Source organism: Ammodytes marinus (genome assembly GCF_949987685.1).
Source record: "Ammodytes marinus genome assembly, chromosome: 8".
NCBI classification, from domain to species: domain Eukaryota; kingdom Metazoa; phylum Chordata; class Actinopteri; order Uranoscopiformes; family Ammodytidae; genus Ammodytes; species Ammodytes marinus.
In genome coordinates this window covers 33037154-33064006 of record NC_137212.1, presented here as the reverse complement: position 1 = coordinate 33064006, position 26853 = coordinate 33037154, and positions in this window count along the sequence as shown.

Here is a 26853-nt window from a genome sequence, read left to right as displayed (position 1 = left end):
TAAGGCTAATTTTCAACTTTGTTCAAATGTGCTGTAACTTTTGTTCCAAATGGTTTTCAAGAGTCTTTCATGGCTTGCCAAGCAGAACTCAGCATGCTAAACTAGTTATATATAGTATTTGCATTGAAATCTTAAGTCAATTTTATCATCAGCTTTCAGTGAAATTTTATTGCTTCTTTCTGCAGCTCTCACTGAAATAAGGCTAATTTTCAACTTTGTTCAAATGTGCTGTAACTTTTGTTCCAAATGGTTTTCAAGAGTCTTTCATGGCTTGCCAAGCAGAACTCAGCATGCTAAACTAGTTATATATAGTATTTGCATTGAAATCTTAAGTCAATTTTATCATCAGCTTTCAGTGAAATTTTATTGCTTCTTTCTGCAGCTCTCACTGAAATAAGGCTAATTTTCAACTTTGTTCAAATGTGCTGTAACTTTTGTTCCAAATGGTTTTCAAGAGTCTTTCATGGCTTGCCAAGCAGAACTCAGCATGCTAAACTAGTTATATATAGTATTTGCATTGAAATCTTAAGTCAATTTTATCATCAGCTTTCAGTGAAATTGAAACACTTGTACACTTGTACATAGTGTTTGTATTGAAATATTAAGAACTTTTTGGAAGCATTTTTCATTTGCCTTTGAAAAAAGGCCCACAACATTCATCTCAAAAAAATTCTTCCTTCAGAAAAAAAAAATTCGTAAAAAAATTCTTCCCATGTTAAAAAAAATCTTCCTCTCAAAATGTAATCTTCCACCAAAAAGAAAAATTTTGCCCAAACTTTTTTTCCAAATGGTTTTCAAGAGTCTTTCACAGATTGCCAAGCTGAACTCAGGATGCCAAACAAGTTGTACATAGTGTTTGTATTGAAATATTAAGAACATTTTGGAAGCAGTTTTCATTTGCCTTTGAAAAAAAAAAAAGTTCCCTACAACAGTCACATCAAAAAAATTCTTCCTTCAGAAAAAAAAAATGGTAAAAAAATTCTTCCTATGTTAAAAAAATTTTCCTCTCAAAATATAGTATTCCACCAAAAAGAAAAATTTCCTCTAACTTTTTTTCCAAATGGTTTTCAAGAGTCTTTCACAGCTTGCCAAGCTGAACTCTGGATGCCAAACAAGTTGTACATAGTGTTTGTATTGAAATATTAAGAACAAATATGCCATTGAAAAAAAAAAGTTCCCCACAACAGTCACTTCAAAAAAATTCTTCCTTCAGAAAAAAAAAATCGTAAAAAAATTCTTCCTATGTTAAAAAAAATCTTCCTCTCAAAATGTAATCTTCCACCAAAAAGAAAAATTTTGCCCAAACTTTTTTTCCAAATGGTTTTCAAGTCTTTCACAGATTGCCAAGCTGAACTCAGGATGCCAAACAAGTTGTACATAGTGTTTGTATTGAAATATTAAGAAAACATATGCCATTGAAAAGAAAAAAGTTCCCCACAACAGTCACCTCAAAAAAATTCTTCCTTCAGAAAAAAAAAAATTCGTAAAAAAATTCTTCCTATGTTAAAAAAAATCTTCATCTCAAAATATAATCTTCCACCAAAAAGAAAAATTTTGCTCAAATTTTTTTTCCAAATGGTTTTCTGGAGTCTTTCACAGCTTGCCAAGCTGAACTCAGGATGCCAAACATTGCAAAAAAAGAAGAACATTTCGGTAGCAGTTTTCATATGCCATTGAAAAAAAAAAAAAGTTCACCACAACAGTCACCTCAAAAAAATTCTTCCTTCAGAAAAAAAAAATCGTAAAAAAATTCTTCCTATGTTAAAAAAAATCTTCCTCTCAAAATATAATCTTCCACCAAAAAGAAAAATGTTGCTAAAACTTTTTTTCCAAATGGTTTTCAAGAGTATTTCACAGCTTGCCAAGCTGAACTCAGGATTCCAAACATTGCAATAAAAAGAACGTTTCGATAGCAGTTTTCATATGCCATTGAAAAAAAAAAGTTCCCCACAACAGTTACCTCAAAAAAATTCTTCCTACAGAAAAAAAAAAATTCGTAAAAAAATTCTTCCTATGTTAAAAAAAATCTTCATCTCAAAATATAATCTTCCACCAAAAAGGAAAATTTTGCCCAAACTTTTTTTCCAAATGGTTTTCAAGAGTGTTTCACAGCTTGCCAAGCTGAACTCAGGATGCCAAACATTGCAATAAGAAGAACATTTCAGTAGCAGTTTTCATATGCCATTGAAAAAAAAAAAAGTTCACAACGTCACCTCAAAAAAATTCTTCCTTCAGAAAAAAAAAATCGTAAAAAAATTCTTCCTATGTTAAAAAAAATGTTCCTCTCAAAATATTATCTTCCACCAAAAAGGAAAATTTTGCCCAAACTTTTTTTCCAAATGGTTTTCAAGAGTGTTTCACAGCTTGCCAAGCTGAACTCAGGATGCCAAACATTGCAATAAGAAGAACATTTCGGTAGCAGTTTTCATATGCCATTGAAAAAAAAAAAAGTTAACAACAGTCACCTCAAAAAAATTCTTCCTACAGAAAAAAAAAAATTCGTAAAAAAAATTCTTCCTATGTTAAAAAAAATCTTCGTCTCAAAATATAGTCTTCCACCAAAAAGAAAAATTTTGCTCAAACTTTTTTTCCAAATGGTTTTCAAGAGTATTTCACAGCTTGCCAAGCTGAACTCAGGATTCCAAACATTGCAATAAGAAGAACGTTTCGATAGCAGTTTTCATATGCCATTGAAAAAAAAAAGTTCCCCACAACAGTCACCTCAAAAAAATTCTTCCTTCAGAAAAAAAAATTTGTAAAAAAATTCTTCCTATGTTAAAAAAAATCTTCATCTCAAAATATAATCTTCCACCAAAAAGGAAAATTTTGCCCAAACTTTTTTTCCAAATGGTTTTCAAGAGTGTTTCACAGCTTGCCAAGCTGAACTCAGGATGCCAAACATTGCAATAAGAAGAACATTTCGGTAGCAGTTTTCATATGCCATTGAAAAAAAAAAAAGTTCACCACAACAGTCACCTCAAAAAAATTCTTCCTTCAGAAAAAAAAAATCGTAAAAAAATTCTTCCTATGTTAAAAAAAATTTTCCTCTCAAAATATAATCTTCCACCGAAAAGGAAAATTTTGCCCAAACTTTTTTTCCAAATGGTTTTCAAGTCTTTCACAGATTGCCAAGCTGAACTCAGGATGCCAAACAAGTTGTACCTAGTGTTTGTATTGAAATAGTAAGAAAACATATGCCATTGAAAAGAAAAAAGTTCCCCACAAAAGTCACCTCAAAAAAATTCTTCCTTCAGAAAAAAAAAATTCATAAAAAAATTCTTCCTATGTTAAAAAAAATGTTCCTCTCAAAATATAATCTTCCACCAAAAAGGAAAATTTTGCCCAAACTTTTTTTCCAAATGGTTTTCAAGTCTTTCACAGATTGCCAAGCTGAACTCAGGATGCCAAACAAGTTGTACCTAGTGTTTGTATTGAAATATTAAGAAAACATATGCCATTGAAAAGAAAAAAGTTCCCCACAACAGTCACCTCAAAAGAATTCTTCCTTCAGAAAAAAAAAATTCGTAAAAAAATTCTTCCTATGTTAAAAAAAATCTTCCTCTCAAAATATAATCTTCCACCAAAAAGAAAAATGTTGCTAAAACTTTTTTTCCAAATGGTTTTCAAGAGTATTTCACAGCTTGCCAAGCTGAACTCAGGATTCCAAACATTGCAATAAGAACAACGTTTCGATAGCAGTTTTCATATGCCATTGAAAAAAAAAAGTTCCCCACAACAGTCACCTCAAAAAAATTCTTCCTTCAGAAAAAAAAAATTCGTAAAAAAATTCTTCCTATGTTAAAAAAAATCTTCATCTCAAAATATAATCTTCCACCAAAAAGGAAAATTTTGCCCAAACTTTTTTTCCAAATGGTTTTCAAGAGTGTTTCACAGCTTGCCAAGCTGAACTCAGGATGCCAAACATTGCAATAAGAAGAACATTTCGGTAGCAGTTTTCATATGCCATTGAAAAAAAAAAAGTTCACCACAACAGTCACCTCAAAAAAATTCTTCCTTCAGAAAAAAAAAATCGTAAAAAAATTCTTCCTATGTTAAAAAAAATGTTCCTCTCAAAATATAATCTTCCACCAAAAAGGAAAATTTTGCCCAAACTTTTTTTCCAAATGGTTTTCAAGAGTGTTTCACAGCTTGCCAAGCTGAACTCAGGATGCCAAACATTGCAATAAGAAGAACATTTCGATAGCAGTTTTCATATGCCATTGAAAAAAAAAAGTTCCCCACAACAGTCACCTCAAAAAAATTCTTCCTTCAGAAAAAAAAAATTCGTAAAAAAAATTCTTCCTATGTTAAAAAAAATCTTCGTCTCAAAATATAGTCTTCCACCAAAAAGAAAAATTTTGCCCAAACTTTTTTTCCAAATGGTTTTCAAGAGTATTTCACAGCTTGCCAAGCTGAACTCAGGATTCCAAACAAGTTGTACTTTCAATTATTTGCATTGAAATATAAAGCAGATTTCAGAAGCAGTTTTCATTTGCCTTCAAAAAAAGAATTCCCACTGTCAACCGAAAAAAAATTCTTCCTCCAAAAAAACCAATGTCGATAAAAAAAATCTTCCTGTGATAAAAGAAATCTTCCTCTCAAAATATAATCTTCCACCAAAAAGAAAAATTTTGCTCAAACTTTTTTTCAGCTTTCAGTGAAATTTTATTGCTTCTTTCTGCAGCTCTCACTGAAATAAGGCTAATTTTCAACTTTGTTCAAATGTGCTGTAACTTTTGTTCCAAATGGTTTTCAAGAGTCTTTCATGGCTTGCCAAGCAGAACTCAGCATGCTAAACTAGTTATATATAGTATTTGCATTGAAATCTTAAGTCAATTTTATCATCAGCTTTCAGTGAAATTTTATTGCTTCTTTCTGCAGCTCTCACTGAAATAAGGCTAATTTTCAACTTTGTTCAAATGTGCTGTAACTTTTGTTCCAAATGGTTTTCAAGAGTCTTTCATGGCTTGCCAAGCAGAACTCAGCATGCTAAACTAGTTATATATAGTATTTGCATTGAAATATTAAGTCAATTTTATCATCAGCTTTCAGTGAAATTTTATTGCTTCTTTCTGCAGCTCTCACTGAAATAAGGCTAATTTTCAACTTTGTTCAAATGTGCTGTAACTTTTGTTCCAAATGGTTTTCAAGAGTCTTTCATGGCTTGCCAAGCAGAACTCAGCATGCTAAACTAGTTATATATAGTATTTGCATTGAAATCTTAAGTCAATTTTATCATCAGCTTTCAGTGAAATTTTATTGCTTCTTTCTGCAGCTCTCACTGAAATAAGGCTAATTTTCAACTTTGTTCAAATGTGCTTTAACTTTTGTTCCAAATGGTTTTCAAGAGTCTTTCATGGCTTGCCAAGCAGAACTCAGCATGCTAAACTAGTTATATATAGTATTTGCATTGAAATATTAAGTCAATTTTATCATCAGCTCTCAGTGAAATTTTATTGCTTCTTTCTGCAGCTCTCACTGAAATAAGGCTAATTTTCAACTTTGTTCAAATGTGCTGTAACTTTTGTTCCAAATGGTTTTCAAGAGTCTTTCATGGCTTGCCAAGCAGAACTCAGCATGCTAAACTAGTTATATATAGTATTTGCATTGAAATCTTAAGTCAATTTTATCATCAGCTTTCAGTGAAATTTTATTGCTTCTTTCTGCAGCTCTCACTGAAATAAGGCTAATTTTCAACTTTGTTCAAATGTGCTGTAACTTTTGTTCCAAATGGTTTTCAAGAGTCTTTCATGGCTTGCCAAGCAGAACTCAGCATGCTAAACTAGTTATATATAGTATTTGCATTGAAATCTTAAGTCAATTTTATCATCAGCTTTCAGTGAAATTTTATTGCTTCTTTCTGCAGCTCTCACTGAAATAAGGCTAATTTTCAACTTTGTTCAAATGTGCTGTAACTTTTGTTCCAAATGGTTTTCAAGAGTCTTTCATGGCTTGCCAAGCAGAACTCAGCATGCTAAACTAGTTATATATAGTATTTGCATTGAAATATTAAGTCAATTTTATCATCAGCTTTCAGTGAAATTTTATTGCTTCTTTCTGCAGCTCTCACTGAAATAAGGCTAATTTTCAACTTTGTTCAAATGTGCTGTAACTTTTGTTCCAAATGGTTTTCAAGAGTCTTTCATGGCTTGCCAAGCAGAACTCAGCATGCTAAACTAGTTATATATAGTATTTGCATTGAAATCTTAAGTCAATTTTATCATCAGCTTTCAGTGAAATTTTATTGCTTCTTTCTGCAGCTCTCACTGAAATAAGGCTAATTTTCAACTTTGTTCAAATGTGCTTTAACTTTTGTTCCAAATGGTTTTCAAGAGTCTTTCATGGCTTGCCAAGCAGAACTCAGCATGCTAAACTAGTTATATATAGTATTTGCATTGAAATATTAAGTCAATTTTATCATCAGCTCTCAGTGAAATTTTATTGCTTCTTTCTGCAGCTCTCACTGAAATAAGGCTAATTTTCAACTTTGTTCAAATGTGCTGTAACTTTTGTTCCAAATGGTTTTCAAGAGTCTTTCATGGCTTGCCAAGCAGAACTCAGCATGCTAAACTAGTTATATATAGTATTTGCATTGAAATCTTAAGTCAATTTTATCATCAGCTTTCAGTGAAATTTTATTGCTTCTTTCTGCAGCTCTCACTGAAATAAGGCTAATTTTCAACTTTGTTCAAATGTGCTGTAACTTTTGTTCCAAATGGTTTTCAAGAGTCTTTCATGGCTTGCCAAGCAGAACTCAGCATGCTAAACTAGTTATATATAGTATTTGCATTGAAATCTTAAGTCAATTTTATCATCAGCTTTCAGTGAAATTTTATTGCTTCTTTCTGCAGCTCTCACTGAAATAAGGCTAATTTTCAACTTTGTTCAAATGTGCTGTAACTTTTGTTCCAAATGGTTTTCAAGAGTCTTTCATGGCTTGCCAAGCAGAACTCAGCATGCTAAACTAGTTATATATAGTATTTGCATTGAAATATTAAGTCAATTTTATCATCAGCTTTCAGTGAAATTTTATTGCTTCTTTCTGCAGCTCTCACTGAAATAAGGCTAATTTTCAACTTTGTTCAAATGTGCTGTAACTTTTGTTCCAAATGGTTTTCAAGAGTCTTTCATGGCTTGCCAAGCAGAACTCAGCATGCTAAACTAGTTATATATAGTATTTGCATTGAAATCTTAAGTCAATTTTATCATCAGCTTTCAGTGAAATTTTATTGCTTCTTTCTGCAGCTCTCACTGAAATAAGGCTAATTTTCAACTTTGTTCAAATGTGCTTTAACTTTTGTTCCAAATGGTTTTCAAGAGTCTTTCATGGCTTGCCAAGCAGAACTCAGCATGCTAAACTAGTTATATATAGTATTTGCATTGAAATATTAAGTCAATTTTATCATCAGCTCTCAGTGAAATTTTATTGCTTCTTTCTGCAGCTCTCACTGAAATAAGGCTAATTTTCAACTTTGTTCAAATGTGCTGTAACTTTTGTTCCAAATGGTTTTCAAGAGTCTTTCATGGCTTGCCAAGCAGAACTCAGCATGCTAAACTAGTTATATATAGTATTTGCATTGAAATCTTAAGTCAATTTTATCATCAGCTTTCAGTGAAATTTTATTGCTTCTTTCTGCAGCTCTCACTGAAATAAGGCTAATTTTCAACTTTGTTCAAATGTGCTGTAACTTTTGTTCCAAATGGTTTTCAAGAGTCTTTCATGGCTTGCCAAGCAGAACTCAGCATGCTAAACTAGTTATATATAGTATTTGCATTGAAATCTTAAGTCAATTTTATCATCAGCTTTCAGTAAAATTTTATTGCTTCTTTCTGCAGCTCTCACTGAAATAAGGCTAATTTTCAACTTTGTTCAAATGTGCTGTAACTTTTGTTCCAAATGGTTTTCAAGAGTCTTTCATGGCTTGCCAAGCAGAACTCAGCATGCTAAACTAGTTATATATAGTATTTGCATTGAAATCTTAAGTCAATTTTATCATCAGCTTTCAGTGAAATTGAAACACTTGTACACTTGTACATAGTGTTTGTATTGAAATATTAAGAACTTTTTGGAAGCATTTTTCATTTGCCTTTGAAAAAAGGCCCACAACATTCATCTCAAAAAAATTCTTCCTTCAGAAAAAAAAAATTCGTAAAAAAATTCTTCCCATGTTAAAAAAAATCTTCCTCTCAAAATGTAATCTTCCACCAAAAAGAAAAATTTTGCCCAAACTTTTTTTCCAAATGGTTTTCAAGAGTCTTTCACAGATTGCCAAGCTGAACTCAGGATGCCAAACAAGTTGTACATAGTGTTTGTATTGAAATATTAAGAACATTTTGGAAGCAGTTTTCATTTGCCTTTGAAAAAAAAAAAAGTTCCCTACAACAGTCACATCAAAAAAATTCTTCCTTCAGAAAAAAAAAATGGTAAAAAAATTCTTCCTATGTTAAAAAAATTTTCCTCTCAAAATATAGTATTCCACCAAAAAGAAAAATTTCCTCTAACTTTTTTTCCAAATGGTTTTCAAGAGTCTTTCACAGCTTGCCAAGCTGAACTCTGGATGCCAAACAAGTTGTACATAGTGTTTGTATTGAAATATTAAGAACAAATATGCCATTGAAAAAAAAAAGTTCCCCACAACAGTCACTTCAAAAAAATTCTTCCTTCAGAAAAAAAAAATCGTAAAAAAATTCTTCCTATGTTAAAAAAAATCTTCCTCTCAAAATGTAATCTTCCACCAAAAAGAAAAATTTTGCCCAAACTTTTTTTCCAAATGGTTTTCAAGTCTTTCACAGATTGCCAAGCTGAACTCAGGATGCCAAACAAGTTGTACATAGTGTTTGTATTGAAATATTAAGAAAACATATGCCATTGAAAAGAAAAAAGTTCCCCACAACAGTCACCTCAAAAAAATTCTTCCTTCAGAAAAAAAAAAATTCGTAAAAAAATTCTTCCTATGTTAAAAAAAATCTTCATCTCAAAATATAATCTTCCACCAAAAAGAAAAATTTTGCTCAAATTTTTTTTCCAAATGGTTTTCTGGAGTCTTTCACAGCTTGCCAAGCTGAACTCAGGATGCCAAACATTGCAAAAAAAGAAGAACATTTCGGTAGCAGTTTTCATATGCCATTGAAAAAAAAAAAAAGTTCACCACAACAGTCACCTCAAAAAAATTCTTCCTTCAGAAAAAAAAAATCGTAAAAAAATTCTTCCTATGTTAAAAAAAATCTTCCTCTCAAAATATAATCTTCCACCAAAAAGAAAAATGTTGCTAAAACTTTTTTTCCAAATGGTTTTCAAGAGTATTTCACAGCTTGCCAAGCTGAACTCAGGATTCCAAACATTGCAATAAAAAGAACGTTTCGATAGCAGTTTTCATATGCCATTGAAAAAAAAAAGTTCCCCACAACAGTTACCTCAAAAAAATTCTTCCTACAGAAAAAAAAAAATTCGTAAAAAAATTCTTCCTATGTTAAAAAAAATCTTCATCTCAAAATATAATCTTCCACCAAAAAGGAAAATTTTGCCCAAACTTTTTTTCCAAATGGTTTTCAAGAGTGTTTCACAGCTTGCCAAGCTGAACTCAGGATGCCAAACATTGCAATAAGAAGAACATTTCAGTAGCAGTTTTCATATGCCATTGAAAAAAAAAAAAGTTCACAACGTCACCTCAAAAAAATTCTTCCTTCAGAAAAAAAAAATCGTAAAAAAATTCTTCCTATGTTAAAAAAAATGTTCCTCTCAAAATATTATCTTCCACCAAAAAGGAAAATTTTGCCCAAACTTTTTTTCCAAATGGTTTTCAAGAGTGTTTCACAGCTTGCCAAGCTGAACTCAGGATGCCAAACATTGCAATAAGAAGAACATTTCGGTAGCAGTTTTCATATGCCATTGAAAAAAAAAAAAGTTAACAACAGTCACCTCAAAAAAATTCTTCCTACAGAAAAAAAAAAATTCGTAAAAAAAATTCTTCCTATGTTAAAAAAAATCTTCGTCTCAAAATATAGTCTTCCACCAAAAAGAAAAATTTTGCTCAAACTTTTTTTCCAAATGGTTTTCAAGAGTATTTCACAGCTTGCCAAGCTGAACTCAGGATTCCAAACATTGCAATAAGAAGAACGTTTCGATAGCAGTTTTCATATGCCATTGAAAAAAAAAAGTTCCCCACAACAGTCACCTCAAAAAAATTCTTCCTTCAGAAAAAAAAATTTGTAAAAAAATTCTTCCTATGTTAAAAAAAATCTTCATCTCAAAATATAATCTTCCACCAAAAAGGAAAATTTTGCCCAAACTTTTTTTCCAAATGGTTTTCAAGAGTGTTTCACAGCTTGCCAAGCTGAACTCAGGATGCCAAACATTGCAATAAGAAGAACATTTCGGTAGCAGTTTTCATATGCCATTGAAAAAAAAAAAAGTTCACCACAACAGTCACCTCAAAAAAATTCTTCCTTCAGAAAAAAAAAATCGTAAAAAAATTCTTCCTATGTTAAAAAAAATTTTCCTCTCAAAATATAATCTTCCACCGAAAAGGAAAATTTTGCCCAAACTTTTTTTCCAAATGGTTTTCAAGTCTTTCACAGATTGCCAAGCTGAACTCAGGATGCCAAACAAGTTGTACCTAGTGTTTGTATTGAAATAGTAAGAAAACATATGCCATTGAAAAGAAAAAAGTTCCCCACAAAAGTCACCTCAAAAAAATTCTTCCTTCAGAAAAAAAAAATTCATAAAAAAATTCTTCCTATGTTAAAAAAAATGTTCCTCTCAAAATATAATCTTCCACCAAAAAGGAAAATTTTGCCCAAACTTTTTTTCCAAATGGTTTTCAAGTCTTTCACAGATTGCCAAGCTGAACTCAGGATGCCAAACAAGTTGTACCTAGTGTTTGTATTGAAATATTAAGAAAACATATGCCATTGAAAAGAAAAAAGTTCCCCACAACAGTCACCTCAAAAGAATTCTTCCTTCAGAAAAAAAAAATTCGTAAAAAAATTCTTCCTATGTTAAAAAAAATCTTCCTCTCAAAATATAATCTTCCACCAAAAAGAAAAATGTTGCTAAAACTTTTTTTCCAAATGGTTTTCAAGAGTATTTCACAGCTTGCCAAGCTGAACTCAGGATTCCAAACATTGCAATAAGAACAACGTTTCGATAGCAGTTTTCATATGCCATTGAAAAAAAAAAGTTCCCCACAACAGTCACCTCAAAAAAATTCTTCCTTCAGAAAAAAAAAATTCGTAAAAAAATTCTTCCTATGTTAAAAAAAATCTTCATCTCAAAATATAATCTTCCACCAAAAAGGAAAATTTTGCCCAAACTTTTTTTCCAAATGGTTTTCAAGAGTGTTTCACAGCTTGCCAAGCTGAACTCAGGATGCCAAACATTGCAATAAGAAGAACATTTCGGTAGCAGTTTTCATATGCCATTGAAAAAAAAAAAGTTCACCACAACAGTCACCTCAAAAAAATTCTTCCTTCAGAAAAAAAAAATCGTAAAAAAATTCTTCCTATGTTAAAAAAAATGTTCCTCTCAAAATATAATCTTCCACCAAAAAGGAAAATTTTGCCCAAACTTTTTTTCCAAATGGTTTTCAAGAGTGTTTCACAGCTTGCCAAGCTGAACTCAGGATGCCAAACATTGCAATAAGAAGAACATTTCGATAGCAGTTTTCATATGCCATTGAAAAAAAAAAGTTCCCCACAACAGTCACCTCAAAAAAATTCTTCCTTCAGAAAAAAAAAATTCGTAAAAAAAATTCTTCCTATGTTAAAAAAAATCTTCGTCTCAAAATATAGTCTTCCACCAAAAAGAAAAATTTTGCCCAAACTTTTTTTCCAAATGGTTTTCAAGAGTATTTCACAGCTTGCCAAGCTGAACTCAGGATTCCAAACAAGTTGTACTTTCAATTATTTGCATTGAAATATAAAGCAGATTTCAGAAGCAGTTTTCATTTGCCTTCAAAAAAAGAATTCCCACTGTCAACCGAAAAAAAATTCTTCCTCCAAAAAAACCAATGTCGATAAAAAAAATCTTCCTGTGATAAAAGAAATCTTCCTCTCAAAATATAATCTTCCACCAAAAAGAAAAATTTTGCTCAAACTTTTTTTCAGCTTTCAGTGAAATTTTATTGCTTCTTTCTGCAGCTCTCACTGAAATAAGGCTAATTTTCAACTTTGTTCAAATGTGCTGTAACTTTTGTTCCAAATGGTTTTCAAGAGTCTTTCATGGCTTGCCAAGCAGAACTCAGCATGCTAAACTAGTTATATATAGTATTTGCATTGAAATCTTAAGTCAATTTTATCATCAGCTTTCAGTGAAATTTTATTGCTTCTTTCTGCAGCTCTCACTGAAATAAGGCTAATTTTCAACTTTGTTCAAATGTGCTGTAACTTTTGTTCCAAATGGTTTTCAAGAGTCTTTCATGGCTTGCCAAGCAGAACTCAGCATGCTAAACTAGTTATATATAGTATTTGCATTGAAATATTAAGTCAATTTTATCATCAGCTTTCAGTGAAATTTTATTGCTTCTTTCTGCAGCTCTCACTGAAATAAGGCTAATTTTCAACTTTGTTCAAATGTGCTGTAACTTTTGTTCCAAATGGTTTTCAAGAGTCTTTCATGGCTTGCCAAGCAGAACTCAGCATGCTAAACTAGTTATATATAGTATTTGCATTGAAATCTTAAGTCAATTTTATCATCAGCTTTCAGTGAAATTTTATTGCTTCTTTCTGCAGCTCTCACTGAAATAAGGCTAATTTTCAACTTTGTTCAAATGTGCTTTAACTTTTGTTCCAAATGGTTTTCAAGAGTCTTTCATGGCTTGCCAAGCAGAACTCAGCATGCTAAACTAGTTATATATAGTATTTGCATTGAAATATTAAGTCAATTTTATCATCAGCTTTCAGTGAAATTTTATTGCTTCTTTCTGCAGCTCTCACTGAAATAAGGCTAATTTTCAACTTTGTTCAAATGTGCTGTAACTTTTGTTCCAAATGGTTTTCAAGAGTCTTTCATGGCTTGCCAAGCAGAACTCAGCATGCTAAACTAGTTATATATAGTATTTGCATTGAAATATTAAGTCAATTTTATCATCAGCTTTCAGTGAAATTTTATTGCTTCTTTCTGCAGCTCTCACTGAAATAAGGCTAATTTTCAACTTTGTTCAAATGTGCTGTAACTTTTGTTCCAAATGGTTTTCAAGAGTCTTTCATGGCTTGCCAAGCAGAACTCAGCATGCTAAACTAGTTATATATAGTATTTGCATTGAAATCTTAAGTCAATTTTATCATCAGCTTTCAGTGAAATTTTATTGCTTCTTTCTGCAGCTCTCACTGAAATAAGGCTAATTTTCAACTTTGTTCAAATGTGCTTTAACTTTTGTTCCAAATGGTTTTCAAGAGTCTTTCATGGCTTGCCAAGCAGAACTCAGCATGCTAAACTAGTTATATATAGTATTTGCATTGAAATATTAAGTCAATTTTATCATCAGCTCTCAGTGAAATTTTATTGCTTCTTTCTGCAGCTCTCACTGAAATAAGGCTAATTTTCAACTTTGTTCAAATGTGCTGTAACTTTTGTTCCAAATGGTTTTCAAGAGTCTTTCATGGCTTGCCAAGCAGAACTCAGCATGCTAAACTAGTTATATATAGTATTTGCATTGAAATCTTAAGTCAATTTTATCATCAGCTTTCAGTGAAATTTTATTGCTTCTTTCTGCAGCTCTCACTGAAATAAGGCTAATTTTCAACTTTGTTCAAATGTGCTGTAACTTTTGTTCCAAATGGTTTTCAAGAGTCTTTCATGGCTTGCCAAGCAGAACTCAGCATGCTAAACTAGTTATATATAGTATTTGCATTGAAATCTTAAGTCAATTTTATCATCAGCTTTCAGTAAAATTTTATTGCTTCTTTCTGCAGCTCTCACTGAAATAAGGCTAATTTTCAACTTTGTTCAAATGTGCTGTAACTTTTGTTCCAAATGGTTTTCAAGAGTCTTTCATGGCTTGCCAAGCAGAACTCAGCATGCTAAACTAGTTATATATAGTATTTGCATTGAAATCTTAAGTCAATTTTATCATCAGCTTTCAGTGAAATTGAAACACTTGTACACTTGTACATAGTGTTTGTATTGAAATATTAAGAACTTTTTGGAAGCATTTTTCATTTGCCTTTGAAAAAAGGCCCACAACATTCATCTCAAAAAAATTCTTCCTTCAGAAAAAAAAAATTCGTAAAAAAATTCTTCCCATGTTAAAAAAAATCTTCCTCTCAAAATGTAATCTTCCACCAAAAAGAAAAATTTTGCCCAAACTTTTTTTCCAAATGGTTTTCAAGAGTCTTTCACAGATTGCCAAGCTGAACTCAGGATGCCAAACAAGTTGTACATAGTGTTTGTATTGAAATATTAAGAACATTTTGGAAGCAGTTTTCATTTGCCTTTGAAAAAAAAAAAAGTTCCCTACAACAGTCACATCAAAAAAATTCTTCCTTCAGAAAAAAAAAATGGTAAAAAAATTCTTCCTATGTTAAAAAAATTTTCCTCTCAAAATATAGTATTCCACCAAAAAGAAAAATTTCCTCTAACTTTTTTTCCAAATGGTTTTCAAGAGTCTTTCACAGCTTGCCAAGCTGAACTCTGGATGCCAAACAAGTTGTACATAGTGTTTGTATTGAAATATTAAGAACAAATATGCCATTGAAAAAAAAAAGTTCCCCACAACAGTCACTTCAAAAAAATTCTTCCTTCAGAAAAAAAAAATCGTAAAAAAATTCTTCCTATGTTAAAAAAAATCTTCCTCTCAAAATGTAATCTTCCACCAAAAAGAAAAATTTTGCCCAAACTTTTTTTCCAAATGGTTTTCAAGTCTTTCACAGATTGCCAAGCTGAACTCAGGATGCCAAACAAGTTGTACATAGTGTTTGTATTGAAATATTAAGAAAACATATGCCATTGAAAAGAAAAAAGTTCCCCACAACAGTCACCTCAAAAAAATTCTTCCTTCAGAAAAAAAAAAATTCGTAAAAAAATTCTTCCTATGTTAAAAAAAATCTTCATCTCAAAATATAATCTTCCACCAAAAAGAAAAATTTTGCTCAAATTTTTTTTCCAAATGGTTTTCTGGAGTCTTTCACAGCTTGCCAAGCTGAACTCAGGATGCCAAACATTGCAAAAAAAGAAGAACATTTCGGTAGCAGTTTTCATATGCCATTGAAAAAAAAAAAAAGTTCACCACAACAGTCACCTCAAAAAAATTCTTCCTTCAGAAAAAAAAAATCGTAAAAAAATTCTTCCTATGTTAAAAAAAATCTTCCTCTCAAAATATAATCTTCCACCAAAAAGAAAAATGTTGCTAAAACTTTTTTTCCAAATGGTTTTCAAGAGTATTTCACAGCTTGCCAAGCTGAACTCAGGATTCCAAACATTGCAATAAAAAGAACGTTTCGATAGCAGTTTTCATATGCCATTGAAAAAAAAAAGTTCCCCACAACAGTTACCTCAAAAAAATTCTTCCTACAGAAAAAAAAAAATTCGTAAAAAAATTCTTCCTATGTTAAAAAAAATCTTCATCTCAAAATATAATCTTCCACCAAAAAGGAAAATTTTGCCCAAACTTTTTTTCCAAATGGTTTTCAAGAGTGTTTCACAGCTTGCCAAGCTGAACTCAGGATGCCAAACATTGCAATAAGAAGAACATTTCAGTAGCAGTTTTCATATGCCATTGAAAAAAAAAAAAGTTCACAACGTCACCTCAAAAAAATTCTTCCTTCAGAAAAAAAAAATCGTAAAAAAATTCTTCCTATGTTAAAAAAAATGTTCCTCTCAAAATATTATCTTCCACCAAAAAGGAAAATTTTGCCCAAACTTTTTTTCCAAATGGTTTTCAAGAGTGTTTCACAGCTTGCCAAGCTGAACTCAGGATGCCAAACATTGCAATAAGAAGAACATTTCGGTAGCAGTTTTCATATGCCATTGAAAAAAAAAAAAGTTAACAACAGTCACCTCAAAAAAATTCTTCCTACAGAAAAAAAAAAATTCGTAAAAAAAATTCTTCCTATGTTAAAAAAAATCTTCGTCTCAAAATATAGTCTTCCACCAAAAAGAAAAATTTTGCTCAAACTTTTTTTCCAAATGGTTTTCAAGAGTATTTCACAGCTTGCCAAGCTGAACTCAGGATTCCAAACATTGCAATAAGAAGAACGTTTCGATAGCAGTTTTCATATGCCATTGAAAAAAAAAAGTTCCCCACAACAGTCACCTCAAAAAAATTCTTCCTTCAGAAAAAAAAATTTGTAAAAAAATTCTTCCTATGTTAAAAAAAATCTTCATCTCAAAATATAATCTTCCACCAAAAAGGAAAATTTTGCCCAAACTTTTTTTCCAAATGGTTTTCAAGAGTGTTTCACAGCTTGCCAAGCTGAACTCAGGATGCCAAACATTGCAATAAGAAGAACATTTCGGTAGCAGTTTTCATATGCCATTGAAAAAAAAAAAAGTTCACCACAACAGTCACCTCAAAAAAATTCTTCCTTCAGAAAAAAAAAATCGTAAAAAAATTCTTCCTATGTTAAAAAAAATTTTCCTCTCAAAATATAATCTTCCACCGAAAAGGAAAATTTTGCCCAAACTTTTTTTCCAAATGGTTTTCAAGTCTTTCACAGATTGCCAAGCTGAACTCAGGATGCCAAACAAGTTGTACCTAGTGTTTGTATTGAAATAGTAAGAAAACATATGCCATTGAAAAGAAAAAAGTTCCCCACAAAAGTCACCTCAAAAAAATTCTTCCTTCAGAAAAAAAAAATTCATAAAAAAATTCTTCCTATGTTAAAAAAAATGTTCCTCTCAAAATATAATCTTCCACCAAAAAGGAAAATTTTGCCCAAACTTTTTTTCCAAATGGTTTTCAAGTCTTTCACAGATTGCCAAGCTGAACTCAGGATGCCAAACAAGTTGTACCTAGTGTTTGTATTGAAATATTAAGAAAACATATGCCATTGAAAAGAAAAAAGTTCCCCACAACAGTCACCTCAAAAGAATTCTTCCTTCAGAAAAAAAAAATTCGTAAAAAAATTCTTCCTATGTTAAAAAAAATCTTCCTCTCAAAATATAATCTTCCACCAAAAAGAAAAATGTTGCTAAAACTTTTTTTCCAAATGGTTTTCAAGAGTATTTCACAGCTTGCCAAGCTGAACTCAGGATTCCAAACATTGCAATAAGAACAACGTTTCGATAGCAGTTTTCATATGCCATTGAAAAAAAAAAGTTCCCCACAACAGTCACCTCAAAAAAATTCTTCCTTCAGAAAAAAAAAATTCGTAAAAAAATTCTTCCTATGTTAAAAAAAATCTTCATCTCAAAATATAATCTTCCACCAAAAAGGAAAATTTTGCCCAAACTTTTTTTCCAAATGGTTTTCAAGAGTGTTTCACAGCTTGCCAAGCTGAACTCAGGATGCCAAACATTGCAATAAGAAGAACATTTCGGTAGCAGTTTTCATATGCCATTGAAAAAAAAAAAGTTCACCACAACAGTCACCTCAAAAAAATTCTTCCTTCAGAAAAAAAAAATCGTAAAAAAATTCTTCCTATGTTAAAAAAAATGTTCCTCTCAAAATATAATCTTCCACCAAAAAGGAAAATTTTGCCCAAACTTTTTTTCCAAATGGTTTTCAAGAGTGTTTCACAGCTTGCCAAGCTGAACTCAGGATGCCAAACATTGCAATAAGAAGAACATTTCGATAGCAGTTTTCATATGCCATTGAAAAAAAAAAGTTCCCCACAACAGTCACCTCAAAAAAATTCTTCCTTCAGAAAAAAAAAATTCGTAAAAAAAATTCTTCCTATGTTAAAAAAAATCTTCGTCTCAAAATATAGTCTTCCACCAAAAAGAAAAATTTTGCCCAAACTTTTTTTCCAAATGGTTTTCAAGAGTATTTCACAGCTTGCCAAGCTGAACTCAGGATTCCAAACAAGTTGTACTTTCAATTATTTGCATTGAAATATAAAGCAGATTTCAGAAGCAGTTTTCATTTGCCTTCAAAAAAAGAATTCCCACTGTCAACCGAAAAAAAATTCTTCCTCCAAAAAAACCAATGTCGATAAAAAAAATCTTCCTGTGATAAAAGAAATCTTCCTCTCAAAATATAATCTTCCACCAAAAAGAAAAATTTTGCTCAAACTTTTTTTCAGCTTTCAGTGAAATTTTATTGCTTCTTTCTGCAGCTCTCACTGAAATAAGGCTAATTTTCAACTTTGTTCAAATGTGCTGTAACTTTTGTTCCAAATGGTTTTCAAGAGTCTTTCATGGCTTGCCAAGCAGAACTCAGCATGCTAAACTAGTTATATATAGTATTTGCATTGAAATCTTAAGTCAATTTTATCATCAGCTTTCAGTGAAATTTTATTGCTTCTTTCTGCAGCTCTCACTGAAATAAGGCTAATTTTCAACTTTGTTCAAATGTGCTGTAACTTTTGTTCCAAATGGTTTTCAAGAGTCTTTCATGGCTTGCCAAGCAGAACTCAGCATGCTAAACTAGTTATATATAGTATTTGCATTGAAATATTAAGTCAATTTTATCATCAGCTTTCAGTGAAATTTTATTGCTTCTTTCTGCAGCTCTCACTGAAATAAGGCTAATTTTCAACTTTGTTCAAATGTGCTGTAACTTTTGTTCCAAATGGTTTTCAAGAGTCTTTCATGGCTTGCCAAGCAGAACTCAGCATGCTAAACTAGTTATATATAGTATTTGCATTGAAATCTTAAGTCAATTTTATCATCAGCTTTCAGTGAAATTTTATTGCTTCTTTCTGCAGCTCTCACTGAAATAAGGCTAATTTTCAACTTTGTTCAAATGTGCTTTAACTTTTGTTCCAAATGGTTTTCAAGAGTCTTTCATGGCTTGCCAAGCAGAACTCAGCATGCTAAACTAGTTATATATAGTATTTGCATTGAAATATTAAGTCAATTTTATCATCAGCTCTCAGTGAAATTTTATTGCTTCTTTCTGCAGCTCTCACTGAAATAAGGCTAATTTTCAACTTTGTTCAAATGTGCTGTAACTTTTGTTCCAAATGGTTTTCAAGAGTCTTTCATGGCTTGCCAAGCAGAACTCAGCATGCTAAACTAGTTATATATAGTATTTGCATTGAAATCTTAAGTCAATTTTATCATCAGCTTTCAGTGAAATTTTATTGCTTCTTTCTGCAGCTCTCACTGAAATAAGGCTAATTTTCAACTTTGTTCAAATGTGCTGTAACTTTTGTTCCAAATGGTTTTCAAGAGTCTTTCATGGCTTGCCAAGCAGAACTCAGCATGCTAAACTAGTTATATATAGTATTTGCATTGAAATCTTAAGTCAATTTTATCATCAGCTTTCAGTGAAATTTTATTGCTTCTTTCTGCAGCTCTCACTGAAATAAGGCTAATTTTCAACTTTGTTCAAATGTGCTGTAACTTTTGTTCCAAATGGTTTTCAAGAGTCTTTCATGGCTTGCCAAGCAGAACTCAGCATGCTAAACTAGTTATATATAGTATTTGCATTGAAATATTAAGTCAATTTTATCATCAGCTTTCAGTGAAATTTTATTGCTTCTTTCTGCAGCTCTCACTGAAATAAGGCTAATTTTCAACTTTGTTCAAATGTGCTGTAACTTTTGTTCCAAATGGTTTTCAAGAGTCTTTCATGGCTTGCCAAGCAGAACTCAGCATGCTAAACTAGTTATATATAGTATTTGCATTGAAATCTTAAGTCAATTTTATCATCAGCTTTCAGTGAAATTTTATTGCTTCTTTCTGCAGCTCTCACTGAAATAAGGCTAATTTTCAACTTTGTTCAAATGTGCTTTAACTTTTGTTCCAAATGGTTTTCAAGAGTCTTTCATGGCTTGCCAAGCAGAACTCAGCATGCTAAACTAGTTATATATAGTATTTGCATTGAAATATTAAGTCAATTTTATCATCAGCTCTCAGTGAAATTTTATTGCTTCTTTCTGCAGCTCTCACTGAAATAAGGCTAATTTTCAACTTTGTTCAAATGTGCTGTAACTTTTGTTCCAAATGGTTTTCAAGAGTCTTTCATGGCTTGCCAAGCAGAACTCAGCATGCTAAACTAGTTATATATAGTATTTGCATTGAAATCTTAAGTCAATTTTATCATCAGCTTTCAGTGAAATTTTATTGCTTCTTTCTGCAGCTCTCACTGAAATAAGGCTAATTTTCAACTTTGTTCAAATGTGCTGTAACTTTTGTTCCAAATGGTTTTCAAGAGTCTTTCATGGCTTGCCAAGCAGAACTCAGCATGCTAAACTAGTTATATATAGTATTTGCATTGAAATCTTAAGTCAATTTTATCATCAGCTTTCAGTAAAATTTTATTGCTTCTTTCTGCAGCTCTCACTGAAATAAGGCTAATTTTCAACTTTGTTCAAATGTGCTGTAACTTTTGTTCCAAATGGTTTTCAAGAGTCTTTCATGGCTTGCCAAGCAGAACTCAGCATGCTAAACTAGTTATATATAGTATTTGCATTGAAATCTTAAGTCAATTTTATCATCAGCTTTCAGTGAAATTGAAACACTTGTACACTTGTACATAGTGTTTGTATTGAAATATTAAGAACTTTTTGGAAGCATTTTTCATTTGCCTTTGAAAAAAAAAAGTTCCCCACAACATTCATCTCAAAAAAATTCTTCCTTCAGAAAAAAAAAATTCGTAAAAAAATTCTTCCCATGTTAAAAAAAATCTTCCTCTCAAAATGTAATCTTCCACCAAAAAGAAAAATTTTGCCCAAACTTTTTTTCCAAATGGTTTTCAAGAGTCTTTCACAGATTGCCAAGCTGAACTCAGGATGCCAAACAAGTTGTACATAGTGTTTGTATTGAAATATTAAGAACATTTTGGAAGCAGTTTTCATTTGCCTTTGAAAAAAAAAAAAGTTCCCTACAACAGTCACATCAAAAAAATTCTTCCTTCAGAAAAAAAAAATCGTAAAAAAATTCTTCCTATGTTAAAAAAATTTTCCTCTCAAAATATAGTATTCCACCAAAAAGAAAAATTTCCTCTAACTTTTTTTCCAAATGGTTTTCAAGAGTCTTTCACAGCTTGCCAAGCTGAACTCTGGATGCCAAACAAGTTGTACATAGTGTTTGTATTGAAATATTAAGAACAAATATGCCATTGAAAAAAAAAAGTTCCCCACAACAGTCACTTCAAAAAAATTCTTCCTTCAGAAAAAAAAAATCGTAAAAAAATTCTTCCTATGTTAAAAAAAATCTTCCTCTCAAAATGTAATCTTCCACCAAAAAGAAAAATTTTGCCCAAACTTTTTTTCCAAATGGTTTTCAAGTCTTTCACAGATTGCCAAGCTGAACTCAGGATGCCAAACAAGTTGTACATAGTGTTTGTATTGAAATATTAAGAAAACATATGCCATTGAAAAGAAAAAAGTTCCCCACAACAGTCACCTCAAAAAAATTCTTCCTTCAGAAAAAAAAAAATTCGTAAAAAAATTCTTCCTATGTTAAAAAAAATCTTCATCTCAAAATATAATCTTCCACCAAAAAGAAAAATTTTGCTCAAATTTTTTTTCCAAATGGTTTTCTAGAGTCTTTCACAGCTTGCCAAGCTGAACTCAGGATGCCAAACATTGCAAAAAAAGAAGAACATTTCGGTAGCAGTTTTCATATGCCATTGAAAAAAAAAAAAAGTTCACCACAACAGTCACCTCAAAAAAATTCTTCCTTCAGAAAAAAAAAATCGTAAAAAAATTCTTCCTATGTTAAAAAAAATCTTCCTCTCAAAATATAATCTTCCACCAAAAACAAAAATGTTGCTAAAACTTTTTTTCCAAATGGTTTTCAAGAGTATTTCACAGCTTGCCAAGCTGAACTCAGGATTCCAAACATTGCAATAAGAAGAACGTTTCGATAGCAGTTTTCATATGCCATTGAAAAAAAAAAGTTCCCCACAACAGTTACCTCAAAAAAATTCTTCCTACAGAAAAAAAAAAATTCGTAAAAAAATTCTTCCTATGTTAAAAAAAATCTTCATCTCAAAATATAATCTTCCACCAAAAAGGAAAATTTTGCCCAAACTTTTTTTCCAAATGGTTTTCAAGAGTGTTTCACAGCTTGCCAAGCTGAACTCAGGATGCCAAACATTGCAATAAGAAGAACATTTCAGTAGCAGTTTTCATATGCCATTGAAAAAAAAAAAAGTTCACCACAAGTCACCTCAAAAAAATTCTTCCTTCAGAAAAAAAAAATCGTAAAAAAATTCTTCCTATGTTAAAAAAAATGTTCCTCTCAAAATATAATCTTCCACCAAAAAGGAAAATTTTGCCCAAACTTTTTTTCCAAATGGTTTTCAAGAGTGTTTCACAGCTTGCCAAGCTGAACTCAGGATGCCAAACATTGCAATAAGAAGAACATTTCGGTAGCAGTTTTCATATGCCATTGAAAAAAAAAAAAGTTAACAGTCACCTCAAAAAAATTCTTCCTACAGAAAAAAAAAAATTCGTAAAAAAAATTCTTCCTATGTTAAAAAAAATCTTCGTCTCAAAATATAGTCTTCCACCAAAAAGAAAAATTTTGCTCAAACTTTTTTTCCAAATGGTTTTCAAGAGTATTTCACAGCTTGCCAAGCTGAACTCAGGATTCCAAACATTGCAATAAGAAGAACGTTTCGATAGCAGTTTTCATATGCCATTGAAAAAAAAAAGTTCCCCACAACAGTCACCTCAAAAAAATTCTTCCTTCAGAAAAAAAAATTCGTAAAAAAATTCTTCCTATGTTAAAAAAAATCTTCATCTCAAAATATAATCTTCCACCAAAAAGGAAAATTTTGCCCAAACTTTTTTTCCAAATGGTTTTCAAGAGTGTTTCACAGCTTGCCAAGCTGAACTCAGGATGCCAAACATTGCAATAAGAAGAACATTTCGGTAGCAGTTTTCATATGCCATTGAAAAAAAAAAAAGTTCACCACAACAGTCACCTCAAAAAAATTCTTCCTTCAGAAAAAAAAAATCGTAAAAAAATTCTTCCTATGTTAAAAAAAATGTTCCTCTCAAAATATAATCTTCCACCGAAAAGGAAAATTTTGCCCAAACTTTTTTTCCAAATGGTTTTCAAGAGTGTTTCACAGCTTGCCAAGCTGAACTCAGGATGCCAAACATTGCAATAAGAAGAACATTTCGGTAGCAGTTTTCATATGCCATTGAAAAAAAAAAAAGTTAACAGTCACCTCAAAAAAATTCTTCCTTCAGAAAAAAAAAATCGTAAAAAAATTCTTCCTATGTTAAAAAAAATGTTCCTCTCAAAATATAATCTTCCACCAAAAAGGAAAATTTTGCCCAAACTTTTTTTCCAAATGGTTTTCAAGAGTGTTTCACAGCTTGCCAAGCTGAACTCAGGATGCCAAACATTGCAATAAGAAGAACGTTTCGATAGCAGTTTTCATATGCCATTGAAAAAAAAAAGTTCCCCACAACAGTCACCTCAAAAAAATTCTTCCTACAGAAAAAAAAAAATTCGTAAAAAAAATTCTTCCTATGTTAAAAAAAATCTTCGTCTCAAAATATAGTCTTCCACCAAAAAGAAAAATTTTGCTCAAACTTTTTTTCCAAATGGTTTTCAAGAGTATTTCACAGCTTGCCAAGCTGAACTCAGGATTCCAAACATTGCAATAAGAAGAACATTTCGGTAGCAGTTTTCATATGCCATTGAAAAAAAAAAGTTCCCCACAACAGTCACCTCAAAAAAATTCTTCTTTCAGAAAAAAAAAAATTGTAAAAAAATTCTTCCTATGTTAAAAAAAATCTTCCTCTCAAAATATAATCTTCCACCAAAAAGGAAAATTTTGCCCAAACTTTTTTTCCAAATGGTTTTCAAGAGTGTTTCACAGCTTGCCAAGCTGAACTCAGGATGCCAAACATTGCAATAAGATGAACATTTCGGTAGCAGTTTTCATATGCCATTGAAAAAAAAAAAAGTTCACAACAAGTCACCTCAAAAAAATTCTTCCTTCAGAAAAAAAAAATCGTAAAAAAATTCTTCCTATGTTAAAAAAAATGTTCCTCTCAAAATATAATCTTCCACCAAAAAGGAAAATTTTGCCCAAACTTTTTTTCCAAATGGTTTTCAAGTCTTTCACAGATTGCCAAGCTGAACTCAGGATGCCAAACAAGTTGTACCTAGTGTTTGTATTGAAATATTAAGAAAACATATGCCATTGAAAAGAAAAAAGTTCCCCACAACAGTCACCTCAAAAAAATTCTTCCTTCAGAAAAAAAAAAATTCGTAAAAAAATTCTTCCTATGTTAAAAAAAATCTTCATCTCAAAATATAATCTTCCACCAAAAAGAAAAATTTTGCTCAAATTTTTTTTCCAAATGGTTTTCTAGAGTCTTTCACAGCTTGCAAAGAAGAACTCAGGATGCCAAACATTGCAAAAAAAGAAGAACATTTCGGTAGCAGTTTTCATATGCCATTGAAAAAAAAAAAAGTTCACCACAACAGTCACCTCAAAAAAATTCTTCCTTCAGAAAAAAAAAATCGTAAAAAAATTCTTCCTATGTTAAAAAAAATGTTCCTCTCAAAATATAATCTTCCACCAAAAAGGAAAATTTTGCCCAAACTTTTTTTCCAAATGGTTTTCAAGTCTTTCACAGATTGCCAAGCTGAACTCAGGATGCCAAACAAGTTGTACCTAGTGTTTGTATTGAAATGGTAAGAAAACATATGCCATTGAAAAGAAAAAAGTTCCCCACAAAAGTCACCTCAAAAAAATTCTTCCTTCAGAAAAAAAAAATTCATAAAAAAATTCTTCCTATGTTAAAAAAAAATGTTCCTCTCAAAATATAATCTTCCACCAAAAAGGAAAATTTTGCCCAAACTTTTTTTCCAAATGGTTTTCAAGTCTTTCACAGATTGCCAAGCTGAACTCAGGATGCCAAACAAGTTGTACCTAGTGTTTGTATTGAAATATTAAGAAAACATATGCCATTGAAAAGAAAAAAGTTCCCCACAACAGTCACCTCAAAAGAATTCTTCCTTCAGAAAAAAAAAATTCGTAAAAAAATTCTTCCTATGTTAAAAAAAATCTTCCTCTCAAAATATAATCTTCCACCAAAAAGAAAAATGTTGCTAAAACTTTTTTTCCAAATGGTTTTCAAGAGTATTTCACAGCTTGCCAAGCTGAACTCAGGATTCCAAACATTGCAATAAGAACAACGTTTCGATAGCAGTTTTCATATGCCATTGAAAAAAAAAAAAGTTCACCACAACAGTCACCTCAAAAAAATTCTTCCTTCAGAAAAAAAAAATCGTAAAAAAATTCTTCCTATGTTAAAAAAAATGTTCCTCTCAAAATATAATCTTCCACCAAAAAGGAAAATTTTGCCCAAACTTTTTTTCCAAATGGTTTTCAAGAGTGTTTCACAGCTTGCCAAGCTGAACTCAGGATGCCAAACATTGCAATAAGAAGAACATTTCGGTAGCAGTTTTCATATGCCATTGAAAAAAAAAAAAGTTCCCCACAACAGTCACCTCAAAAAAATTCTTCCTACAGAAAAAAAAAAATTCGTAAAAAAAATTCTTCCTATGTTAAAAAAAATCTTCGTCTCAAAATATAGTCTTCCACCAAAAAGAAAAATTTTGCTCAAACTTTTTTTCCAAATGGTTTTCAAGAGTATTTCACAGCTTGCCAAGCTGAACTCAGGATTCCAAACATTGCAATAAGAAGAACGTTTCGATAGCAGTTTTCATATGCCATTGAAAAAAAAAAGTTCCCCACAACAGTCACCTCAAAAAAATTCTTCCTTCAGAAAAAAAAATTCGTAAAAAAAATTCTTCCTATGTTAAAAAAAATCTTCATCTCAAAATATAATCTTCCACCAAAAAGGAAAATTTTGCCCAAACTTTTTTTCCAAATGGTTTTCAAGAGTGTTTCACAGCTTGCCAAGCTGAACTCAGGATGCCAAACATTGCAATAAGAAGAACATTTCGGTAGCAGTTTTCATATGCCATTGAAAAAAAAAAAAGTTAACAGTCACCTCAAAAAAATTCTTCCTTCAGAAAAAAAAAATCGTAAAAAAATTCTTCCTATGTTAAAAAAAATGTTCCTCTCAAAATATAATCTTCCACCAAAAAGGAAAATTTTGCCCAAACTTTTTTTCCAAATGGTTTTCAAGAGTGTTTCACAGCTTGCCAAGCTGAACTCAGGATGCCAAACATTGCAATAAGAAGAACGTTTCGATAGCAGTTTTCATATGCCATTGAAAAAAAAAAGTTCCCCACAACAGTCACCTCAAAAAAATTCTTCCTACAGAAAAAAAAAAATTCGTAAAAAAAATTCTTCCTATGTTAAAAAAAATCTTCGTCTCAAAATATAGTCTTCCACCAAAAAGAAAAATTTTGCTCAAACTTTTTTTCCAAATGGTTTTCAAGAGTATTTCACAGCTTGCCAAGCTGAACTCAGGATTCCAAACATTGCAATAAGAAGAACATTTCGGTAGCAGTTTTCATATGCCATTGAAAAAAAAAAGTTCACCACAACAGTCACCTCAAAAAAATTCTTCTTTCAGAAAAAAAAAAATTGTAAAAAAATTCTTCCTATGTTAAAAAAAATCTTCCTCTCAAAATATAATCTTCCACCAAAAAGGAAAATTTTGCCCAAACTTTTTTTCCAAATGGTTTTCAAGAGTGTTTCACAGCTTGCCAAGCTGAACTCAGGATGCCAAACATTGCAATAAGATGAACATTTCGGTAGCAGTTTTCATATGCCATTGAAAAAAAAAAAAGTTCACAACAAGTCACCTCAAAAAAATTCTTCCTTCAGAAAAAAAAAATCGTAAAAAAATTCTTCCTAT